Raw genomic sequence first — 11,664 nt, forward strand, 5'->3', positions numbered from 1 at the left:
GTCTGACATCAACATGAGACACATGGAGATGCTGTGGTCTCTGCCTGGGAGAGCAAGGCTGTTAGCTACTCTGGAAGGGGGAGGTGGCATCACAGGTGAAATATGGACATTTATTCTTTGTCACTTGGGATGAAGCTAGAAGTGATGGGACCTCTGTTCTCTCTGGGGAGCTCCCACAGAGAGGAGATGCATCCAGCTCCTTCAGGTGACAAGTGCAGTAGGATGGGTTTTGTGTCTTTCCCTCCCTCATTACTCACCCTTCATTTATGGGTCAGGCTTCTAATGTAGTCTTCCTAACTCTGCATCTTCCTTCCTCTGCGTTGCCTCGCTGCTGTCTTCTTCCAGCCTCTTCCTTCCCAAGGCATTTAATTCAAACGAAACTGTCCCATTCCCTCTGTGCTTCATGAACTGCAGTTTCAGCAGGTAAACATATGTATCTGTCCTGAACAAGTAGTGCTGCAGCTTTCCCATTGCCTTCCCAAAAGCCATCGGGAAGTCTGCTCCTCTGTCCAGGAGAGCAGCCCTCCTCATGGGATAAAATGTGACCCTGCGACTGCTCTTTCCACGTTGAGGCTGAGCCCCGTATGCCTAGTCAGGGACACTTGTAGCATGCCAGTAAGATGGATGTCTTAATCATCTGCCTTTCGTGCTCCTCTGCTTGGTTTCAGAGAACCTTATTCTTCATTGAATGCTTGTTGATCTATGTTGCATCGTTGTCTTTTTTCAGGGGTTTGCCAGCCACGGGATTTGGAGGTGGTTTGGTACCACCGTGCTCCTGGTGTATTTGCTGGGGCTTAGCTGAGCAGGTCTTGCTGTGTAGTAGCGGGGAGTAGACCTAATTGCTCCTTGATGATGTTTGTATGCTCAATTGGAAGTTGAGCTTTGCAGCATCATGGGGCTATTAAACGGCTGGGGAAAGGCATGTTGAAAGTGCTTATAAGATGGTGTCTGCCATTTCTTCTGAAAGGCTGTGTTCATCAGCATGGGAGTAGCGAATTGTCCTGACACTTACAGCAGCACAGCTGTAACGGCTGTGCCTGTCGGGGTGTCTGTGTGCGCCTGTACAGGCGTTTGGCATTGCCATTTGAGATGCTGGTGCCGGGGTGTGTCCCTGTTCAGACTTTGAGACAAATCCCTTTTGGTTTGCGAAGCATTGAAAATTGGATCATGAGGGGAAGTGCTGAGGGTGGCCGTTCTCTTTTTTCCCCAATAGGAATGTTATTCAAAAGCTGGAAGAAAGCTGTAGATTTGAGTTTGTCTGGAGTAGAATAAGCTTATTTTTCCAGCCCAGTATGCTGATGAGGCTTGGTTGTTGTCTCTGCATCTTTTGAGGGAGTGCTGCTAATTTAGCTGTAGTAATGCTCTGACACTTGATGAATTAGTCAAGAAAGAATCAGGGCGCTGGCTTCCACCCAGCTCCCAGTATTTTCCAGTTTGCTTAGCCTGCTGGTTGGTGAGGTCAGTCGGCTAGTAGGTTGGCTTATTGCTTCCTAGGCTGTGTGCTGTCTGTACGTAGGTGTGGGGCTGGACTGAGAGTTGGAAGCTTGTAGTGAAGCGCCCTGGACTTGTGACAGACTCGTGGGTCCTTCATCTGGGTGATGCTGGGAGGATGTGTGGTGTGTCACGGCTGTTGGATCTGCTGGAACACGGCACAGGTTTGGGAGGGTCGTGGCTCTGCACACAGGTAAAGCCCCTGAACAACAGGGTCGTGTGTTGTGGTTTCTGGCTATTTGGCTTGCTCTAAGGTCTGCAGAACTGTGTAGTCTGTGAAAAAGTACTGTGAGCCCTTTCTTGCAAAAGCAAAATGGGCCTCCTTAGCTGTATTAGAACAGCTGAGACTTAGACAAAATCAGAGGTGACTGCTTGTTTCCCTGGTGTGCCTGCCTCTCAGCTGGGTGGAGGAGGAACCCCAGGCTCAGGATCTTGGCTATTCGCAGCCTCTGTTCCGAGCAGCACCAGCTGATGTCCTGGGAGAAGGACAAGCAGCTCTCGGGGGATCTCTCACTAGTACTGCAGTCGCGTTGGAGCTGGGCTGGCTTTCTAGGTTTTTCTGTCCATCCAGTGTAATCCCTGCTCTCCACTTCAGGAATGTTGCTTGCTTAACAGTGGTGGTCAGGCTCCAGAGGTGGCTGGCACGATGTCTGGGGCTCACCCCAAGGCATGTCCTTGCAGCTGGGGGTGCTCATCAATAAAATAATGTTGTGATGCACTGGGTACCCGCAGGGCTCTGCCTACCCATGGAAACAGAAAAGGAGGTAATTGCAGAAGTAACTTGAGCTGGATACAGCAGACAATTGTGGCCCTTTAGGTAGCCCCTTGAGTGTTTTTTGAGGTTGGGCACAGCTCTACTGTGAGGGACTGGACGAATCTCTGAATCTCTTCTTGCAGCAGGGTGGATCTCCTCCATCTCTGAGCTGGAGCTTTGTTTCACACTGAAATCTGCTGGTTGTAGGCTGTTCTTTGGTGGAAAGCATCTGCAGTTTACACTGGAGTCTGGAGGATATGATGTGTGCCTTTAGACTTGAGTGGATTTTCTCTGCAAGTCTAATGAGCCCTTCATGCTCCCCAGAAATCAATCCACTGGTTTTCCCTTTCCCTTCCAAGCAGTCTGATTAGTAAAGGCAGTCATTACATGCGGCGTGGCTCCTGTATTCTCCTTTAAATACCCAAGGAAGGGGAGCACCGGGGGATACCTTCTGTTAAGCTAAAAGGATTATCGCTGCAGTTGGGCTAATTATTTCTATCTTTGCAGCCTCCCCACTGTACCTGCCCTGACCCCTCTTCCTAGAGCAGATCTGGTGTCAGTGTCTGTCTTTGCCTTTGTGCCCTCCCTATGTATATTCTTCCTGAATTGCTTCAGGGTGGTTGGAGGGATTGAACCATTAATGCCCCGGGATGGCGAGTGGATTTGTCCCTGAGCTGTCCTGTTTGGCTGGGCAGCGTGTGCTGCTCCAAGGGAGCTCAGCTGTCTGGGGTGGTGCTTGAAGGCACACGGGAGGAACGAAGGGTGATGGGGTTATTGCGGGATGAGGTGCAGTCTCAAGGGATGGATTATACAAGGCACAGGAGGGAGGACTGCATTAAAGTGTGCTGTTTGTGGAGAAATTTCAGCACTTAGAAGAGAGGTGATGAAACCAGTTGTATGGTTTTGAATAGTGTGTGTGTGACTGAATGCCTTGTGCTGCAGGGTTGCCAGGCTTCCTGCCACTTGTCAGCATTTCACTTCATGGCTCCCCATCAGCTCCTGTCCCAGGCTGTCTGCCTGGAAGTGCCTGATGTAATTTCAGATGGATTTCATCAGTGTGTCAAGTCACTTGCTGCAGAATAAAATTCCTCGAGGTGTTTGTAAATGGCTCAAAATCTAAAGAAGCCTCTCCCGTGATCCTTGAACGTGTCCAGCTCAGCAATGTGTGTGTTTGTGGTGTTGTGGAGATCCATTTTTGAGATAAACCAACTGTCTTCCATACACTGGGAAGAAGTGTTTGCTGGGATGCCCTTTTGAAGTTGAAATTGGAGAAGTAGGGGGGTTGTTCAGAGTGGTGAAGTTCTTCCCTGCCTAAGAATCTTTTCATCTCTCATTTGATCAAAGCTTGACTTAGATCCTGGGTGCACTGACTTTGTTGTCCCATGAAGGTGTGTGTGTCTTCCTCACAAGCAGCTCTGCTGCTTTCTCTCAGATGTCACTTCATGTGAGCTTCCTGGTGCAGGGGACACATCTGGCCAGCTCTGCCTGTTCTCATTGAGTTGGGGACAGAGCAGGTTTGTCAAGATAAGAGGCAAAGTGATGGGCAAGCAACGTTTGCCTTGGCTGGCCGCTGTGGCTTCACATGCCCAGGTGGCAGGGTGAGCCTTTGGCAGAGGGAGAAGGGGATTGTTCTCCAGTGGTGGGTGGTGAGCACAGGGACCACATGAGCTTTCATTCGGCTGAGGTGCAGAGTGAAACCAACGGGGGGCTGAGGACAGATGTGCACATTGTCTTCTCCCTGGGTCCCTGTCCAGGGAAGGGGCTGTTGGATATCCATGGCTGGAGGTGCAGTCGTGGGAGGAGTGTGAGAGCAGCAGGAGGCTTGGAGTGGTCATCAGCAGCATGTCTGCACGATAGTGTCAAATATTTCTCCAGGATGGAAATTTGCTTGCGCTGGGCTTATAGGTTACAAAATGTTCCTGTCCTGGTTTGCAGGGCTCAAGGTGTGTTCATTGGGTGGTTGGGTTGAGAACACAACAATGAGAGGAGGGGTGTGCCAGAAGAGACTTTCCTAAGAGAAGGGGTAATCCATTGGGATGAGCTTCCCAGAGGTTGGTTTGTAGCTCTGGCCTTTTGTGAACTCTCAGGGTGATTGGGTCGGTGCAGGCTGGCAAGAGGAGCCCCTGTATAAAAATGCAGCTTTTGTCTGAAAGTGTCCTTCACTTTGGTATGGTCAGAAGTAAAGGAAACCTAAGAGATGTAAATGTCTTGTGTTCCTTTCCTAATGCTGACCCACCTTGTACAAAGTGCTGACTAGCTCTGTGCAGGTGCTGAGTATTTTATTACCCTCCTGCTGCAGATCCTGGATGTGATGGGGAAGGAGTTGCTGGGGCTGAATTACCTTTGTGGTTTCAGGTGAGACCTGTGATGACGCTGGCTTGTGTGGTTGTGTTACAGAAGGGGAGCTTCACGGGCTCTCTGCTGGTAGCTGCAGCTTGTGGTGTTAGACACCAGGTGTTAGTGAGCCCAAAGTTGTGATTTAACCTGAAGTCAGAATTGTCTTTTGCGGTTCATTTTCAGCTCCCTCTTACTTTGAATTCAAGGGCAAACTTTACCCTAAGCAAATTCTGCCCCTCTGAAGTTACTTCTTTCTGTGTGGTTTTACCTGCTGCCTCATCAGCAAGACAAATGATGCTGCCCTGCAGCTAGCTGGAGGGGTTTGTAGAAGTAGCTTTTAACAATGGATGTCTCAAAATTGGACAGAAAACTGCATGCTTTCCCCTTGGCATCTTCTGGTGTAATAACGGAGAGCCTGTCAGGCATATGCAAGCAGAAGTAATAGATGTTGCTGTGGGGTACAAAAAGGAAAGCAGGTCAAAGTCCAGCTGAAGATCTACTGCTCAAGCTATGGTGTCGCTTGCAGATTCAGAGAGAGTGGGACTAAAATGAGGGTATTGGACCTATCCTGTCACAAAGGGAGTGACTCTCTGGGGCTTGTGAAGAGGAGACTTGCAGGGGTTGCAGTGGTGGATAAATGATCTGCAACCAGGGCAGCTATGAGCTGGAGAAAGGAGTCTACCACGATGCTCCCAGGTTTTGTTCTCGTCCTGAGTAGAGTGTGCATCTTGGGCACCTGCCAAATCCCAGCACCATGTGCACACGTGGACATGCTGTCCTATCTCCTTTCCTTTCTCATCAATCTTTCCTGTTCTGTCCTCGTTCCCTTCCATTTTAATCCTTGCCTGGCAGACCCACATCCGTGTTCTGCCTCTGGGAGCCTCTTCGCTGAGGCACCTGGTGCTTGGGCAAGAGCTCGGCAGCTGGACTTGCTGAGAGCAAGGTGGGGCCCAGCTCCCTGCAGCGTGTACTGGGCTTCCAGCACTGGGAATCTCTCATCTATAGCCCTGCTGAGCTGTCATCACTGCATCCTTATTTTATGGTTTTGTAGCCTACTTTGCAGGAGTCTTGTCTTTCCCCTATGTTAGTGTTAGCCGAATTACCTTGCCAGCTCCTCCCTTCCCCCAGGTTCCTCCAGGGGAGAGGGGAAGAGAGTCATGAATACCGTTTAACATGAAGGCACTTATTAATGCCTAATCTCTCAAATATGTCACTGCTTTTATTGTGTCTAATAATAGGGTTTATTGTCACAGCTGTCTGAGGTCCGTGCTCAGCTCCAAAGCATGTTTCATTAGTTATTATTGCTCATGTACTCCCCTTACGGAGGAATTTTTGACTCCGTGGGTTTGTTGGCTCTGTCAACATCCAAGAACCTCTTGGTGCTTAAGTTCTTAAATGTCAGAACCCTGTGCTGTGGTTGTAGCAGTGTTTGTGTGCAGAGGAAAAACACTTTACTGGTGCTCCTGGCACAATAGCTGGAAACAGCCTGGGTGAAATGCTGGAAAGTCCTCATTAGTGAGAGGGAGCTGGGCATACCTGGGTGATGCTGGAGGGAGGTCAGCATGTGTAAAACGAGTTTTGTAACTGAATAAGGATCTCTACGCACTGAAGTCCTGCAGTGTGCAGAGAGGGAAGTGCACTGAATGCTTCCCATCTGTGAAAATAGGCAGTTCTGTAAGCTGAGTAAAGCAGTTGGGCTGCGGTGGGGTTTGCTTTGCTGCTGCCTCACCTCGGTGTGAGAACAGAAGCCAGCATCTCTCACCAGCCGTAAACCGCACTCTGCCTCCTTCGATAAGGAATGACAAAGCGCTGTGGCTCTAGGTGTGGTCAGAGCCTTTTCAAATCGTCTCTCTCTATTCAGATAATGCAATAAAAAGAAGCACTACAGAAATACTGGCAACACTGTTTATTCCAGCCTTTGTATTAGTGATTTAGAGAGAGCCTGTGACCTTACCGAGCATGAATGGATCACTCGTAACCTGAGACCAGGAGCAATATTATTTTAAGCAAGAAGTAAGGCTCTGAAGCAGGCTGTCCTTTTATACATATCACACGTGTGACAGCAGAGCTGCATTTAGAGCTGAAAGAGGATAAAATCCCTGAGGAGACTGATTGCATCTCATTTATTTTTAACAAATGTACTGGGGAAGATTGAGTCTGAATTCCTAGACTTGGGGCAGTCTTAGATTCAGACAGTTTCCTCTCTTCATCCCTGTGAAAATGAAGAGGGGCACCAACTGGGCTTCCAGCAATTCCTGAGGAGGATGAAATACACATAGATTCTGATTTTTAAACTTGTTCCTCCTTTAGCCTTTGGGTTGGGAGAGGAAATAAAGGTTTTACAACTCTTTGGCTGAATTTATGATCTGGGTTCCCATGTGAATCGTCACTATTCACACTGCCTGCATCTGCTTTTGTTACAAATCTGCTCATTGACTCGATAAAACTAGAATCAAGGCAAGACAGATTGCTACCTGATTGTCATCCCGAGTGGCCCAAACTGGGGAAAGACCAGCTGGAGAGAGACATCCGAGTGCTCAGTAGGGCTGTGTTTTGTGTATAAAGGTTTTTATTTGCTCTTCATCCTTACTTCAAAATCCTTGTCTTGTGCCTCAGCATGGTTCAAAAATGTGCTTCCTTGTTATGAAAAATAAAGGTATAAATGCAGTTTTCATTGTTCTAGAAGCAAGAGCTCTGGCTTTCAAATTCTGTAAACTTGTGCTGAGTATCATGAGACGTTAACATCTCCCACAGCAGCCCTCACTTGCTGTTTGTGGCATGGTGTTTGAAGCTTGGAGCTAAAACAGACACCAGCACCCTGGGCTGAACCGTGGCAGCCTGTGAGCAGCCTGATCAGCCGTTCCCTGTGGCTGGGGCAGCAACTTCCCGGAGCTCAGTGAGGGATGCACTCATCCCTAGCCTGTGGTCTCCTGCTGCTGATTTTTTTTCTTGAACTCCTCCAGATTAGGATTTTTTTTCTGCATTTATCTTCTTACTACCCCTTCTGGTACAGATTTAATAAAAAAAAAAAAAAAAAGCTGCTTTTTGTTTTTAATAAGTCTGTTGTGAACATTTAGAGGGAACAGTGTTTCTTCTGCTGTTATGCAATAACATGAGAAGGGAGATGTAGCAGAAATACTTGCTGAATGTTCTATTGTTTGTGTCTTTTGGCCTTAAAAAAAAAAAAAAAGACATTCAGGAAACACATTCTGACTTTTGATCTCATCTGAAGTGTCCCTTATTCATGAAAAGCAAAAATAATGCAGAAGACGTAGGGATAACCTAAAATCACCTTCTCTGAGCCCTGTCTTGTTGCATAGTGACTTGCTGGGCTGAGGACAGGTTCTGCTAAAGCCCCGAAAGCTTGCAAGGTCTGGGATATTTGTTTCTTCTAGGGTAAGAAACCAGTGTGTCGAGAATGCAGGTCTTTTTCCTTCCCCTGTATTTATAGAAGAACTGTCCTGATAAGGCATTTCAGTGCTGCCAGTCATCTTTGGGATGCTGGAACTGGACACTATGGGGCCAAAGGGTACTGGTGCCCAGTTTGGGTATCGAGTGGCTAAAAGTAGTGGCTTGGTGAAGTGAGCACTGCGGGCACACTGTGCAGTGATGGTTTGTCTCAGGAGTATGTGGAGACTGGTTTTCCTACTGCAGTGGGAGCTGTGGTTTTTCAGGCAAGTTGGTGGTGCCTCTTCCTGCACGTGTGTGTCTGAGATTCTTACCCTGGGCTTCTCGCCACCGCTGAGGGCAGTGAGCATCACTGCTTAACTCGACTGCCCGGACACCCTGTCCGTTCCCTCTCTGTTCTTTGTGGCATTGTGGAAGCCTCTCAGCTGTAGCATGCTGGAGACCGCTTCTGCATCCGCAATTTTTGCAGCCAGGAGCTCTGCAGGTGTGAATCCTGTAGAAGTAAAATAGTGCTCCCCAGGAAAACTCCCCTGGCTTGTCTTCTTCCCTAGGACAGCCTTTCTGTCGCTGCAAGAGCGAAGCCAGGCATGGTGGCGTGGCAGTAGCTGGAGCAGATGGTGCTGTTGTCATCGTTTGGATTTCTAACCATGTGTTGAAACAGCTCAAAATAACTTAAGAAATGAAGGCCCAATCTGAGAAGATACCTTGGATGTCTTCCTTGGCCTGAGAAAATCTGCAACGTTAGTGTCCTCAGCACTTTCTTGGTTCTGTCCCATCCTCTGGCTAGGATGACTCGTGTTTGTAGGCTAGAGCTGTGGCATGAAGAATCTTTTATATTTAATGTCTTCATTACTGTGGAGGCATTGAATATTCACAGAACTTCTGTCAGGGTGCAGGAGATGTTGTCAGCACTGTGAAATCAAAGAAAGAAGAGCAGCTGAGATCAAAGTAAGCAATAAACACATACCTTGTGTCTTGACAGCATCTTTTCCAAGCCAGAGGCAAAACCTGGGGGGCTCAGGGTGTGGCTGGATGGTGGCTGGTGCTGGTACAGCACTGGCCTCCCGTGCTTTCCCCCTCTGCTACGTTGGTGCCCCAAAGCTGGGGTGAGATGACCCATAGCACTGCTGTCCCAGATGGCTTCTGCTTGTGAGGGGTTCAGTTTCTGCTGGTTTAGTGCCTTGAAGCACCTCCCCGGGGGGTTGGAGCGGTGCTGCTGGTGTAAGGAAGAAGGGTGGGACCAAGCAGTGGGGTCTGAGCCCAGCTTGTCAAATCACAGCCTTGCTCTGCCTGGTTTTGAGGTAGGGGCCTCGCTCTTTGGATCTTTCCACAGTCAAAGTATGGTTGCTCTGAGGCCAAAGCATCTGCCTTTTCCACCACGTGTTTTTGGGCCCTTCCTGTGGTGCTGCACCACATGCACACACGTTACCAGCTTGGTTGAGGTGGAAGGTGATAGCGAGTACCCAGATTTTCAATTCCATTTACTGGTGTAAGTGAAGTTTCCTTCTCATTAACTTCTCTTAATTTATGAGGTTTGTGGTTGTGCATTGATCTCTTCTGCTCAGTGTCAGCATCCTTTGAGCCCAGCACCAAACACAGCAGCATCGTCTGCCTTTGTGCACAGAGGTGTGGGGAGAGGAGGCTGGTGTGCAGCTTGCACCGAGGCCAGCTGGCTAGAGCAGCTCCTGGAGAGTGCAGGATGTGGCCCTTCCCAGCCCAGGAAGGCTTAATCCTGCTGGTGTATCCCTGCGGCGCTGGCTCTGTGCACCGCAGCAGAGGTGGAAGGCAGCTGCTTTCTCCTGCGGTGAAGAAAGAAAAGATTCATGGGGCTGGCAGGAACGTGGCTGAGCACTGCAGGGGGTTCCTCTCCTTGCAGTGGACCCTGCATTTTTTTGGCACATAAGTGCAGAACATTTAACTTAAGTGTGCCGATGGTGTGTGCACTCTGCAGGTGGCTCAGGGCTTGGATTTGATCCCATGGTCACACCAGGTTTCAAACAATTCTCTAGCCTGTGGCTTCAGCGCAGCAAATGGATGCTGTTGTACGTGTGCCGCTACAAAAGCCTGCGGAGAAAGGAAATTAGCAGAGCTTTGGTTCTCACGCCGGCAGTCGTGTCTGCTGGGTCCTACAGCACACGGCTGTGCTGCAAAGCAGTAGCTTGTAAAATGGAGACGGTGCTGGAGAGCTTCTGTGAAGATGAGCAGCAGAGCTGCTTTTGAGGAGTTCACGAACCTGCTGGAAACCCCTTTATCTGGCACTTCAGTCGATTGCCTCGCACACCTGCTACATGGAGTAAGCGCCCGTCGGAGAGCTCGGCTCCACGCTGTCTCATCAGCCAGTATGGGTGTTTTCATCCTCCTGTTTGTTTGAGGGTGTTTGGTGCCTGGCTGGCTAATAAAGAGTGAGTTTTGGGGTATTTCTCAGCTCTTTGACTGAATTACATTTCAGGTGCTCTGTCTGGGAACCCAAGAAGGGTGTGACAGTGCTCAGTGTCCTCCCAAATCGGCTGTCTTCAGGAAAATGGGGGTGATCCTTTATCTGTCAGCCTTTCCTTGCCCTGGGATGTGGTGTGGTACCCACTGGAGCATGAAATAGGTCCTGTCAGTGTGTTTGTGACCTTGTGTTAGTGAAGAAAATTGTGATGACCATGGGAATCTGCTGGCCACGCTAATAGTCCTGCTTGTGGTAGATTGGGAGCGTCCGCAGGACAGATGAGCCCTGCCAGGCTGCTTTTACCACCGACTTCTGTGTGAAAGGGACCTTCCTCGACTGCTGATCACAGGAACATCCTTTATAATTGTTCCATGGGAGTGACAGAGGAGTGTGGCAGCTGTCAGTTACTGAGGATGGATGTCTGGTTTTCTTTCTTCAGGCAATGCAATCCCTCAGGAAAGTAATTTCTTCCTCCTCATGGTGCAATTTGCCAGCCAAGGTAAAGGAGACTTCTGATGGGCAGAGTGCTGTCCTGCCATCGACTGTCCTAATTCGTTCAGACTCCAGCGACCCTTTTGGGAATTTTTCTTTCCTCTATTCCCTTTCACTGTCCAGGCACACACAAACACTACTTTTCTGCTATTGCTAGAAGGTAACACGCTAAGAACACATTGACTTATGTGCCGTGTTTCCTTCTCTGCTGGATTCTTTCCGGCAGCAGCGGGCAGACGGGGAAGCGGCTCCTCCCAGCAGCCGGTGAGATGGCCGGGGACTTTGCCGTACTGCTGTGCGTAGTGGTTCAGCCACATCTCAGCGTGCAGCACAGCCTTTGAAAGGCAGCACAGGGGAAATATTAGGCTTCCACCATTTTCTGCTAAGTGAATAATGGCTGGTACAAGCCTGCACGCCAGTGAGCCCGCCTTAAAACCTGCAGCAGCAGGGAAGATGCTCTGATTTCCAGCGGGTTGGGCTGAGCCTGGGATGGGAAGAGTCAAAGAGAATTAGCTGGTAAATAAGATCTCCATCCTTCTCTTTGATCCGCTCTACGTGTTCAACTGCTTAAAGGCTTCACAAGCAAGCAGGATTTTGGGGAAGGAAGAATTTATCCACCCGGAGACCATCTCATGGCTCTGTGAAATGCACGACTGCGAGATACTCTAGCAGGGGGCTGGGAAGAAATCCGAAGGTAGCCTAGTAAATCCCTGCCAAAGAGGCTTCTCTTACCTCTATTCACAAAGAG

The sequence above is a fragment of the Pterocles gutturalis genome, unplaced genomic scaffold, assembly GCF_000699245.1.
Source record: "Pterocles gutturalis isolate BGI_N339 unplaced genomic scaffold, ASM69924v1 scaffold22913, whole genome shotgun sequence".
NCBI classification, from domain to species: Eukaryota; Metazoa; Chordata; class Aves; order Pterocliformes; family Pteroclidae; genus Pterocles; species Pterocles gutturalis.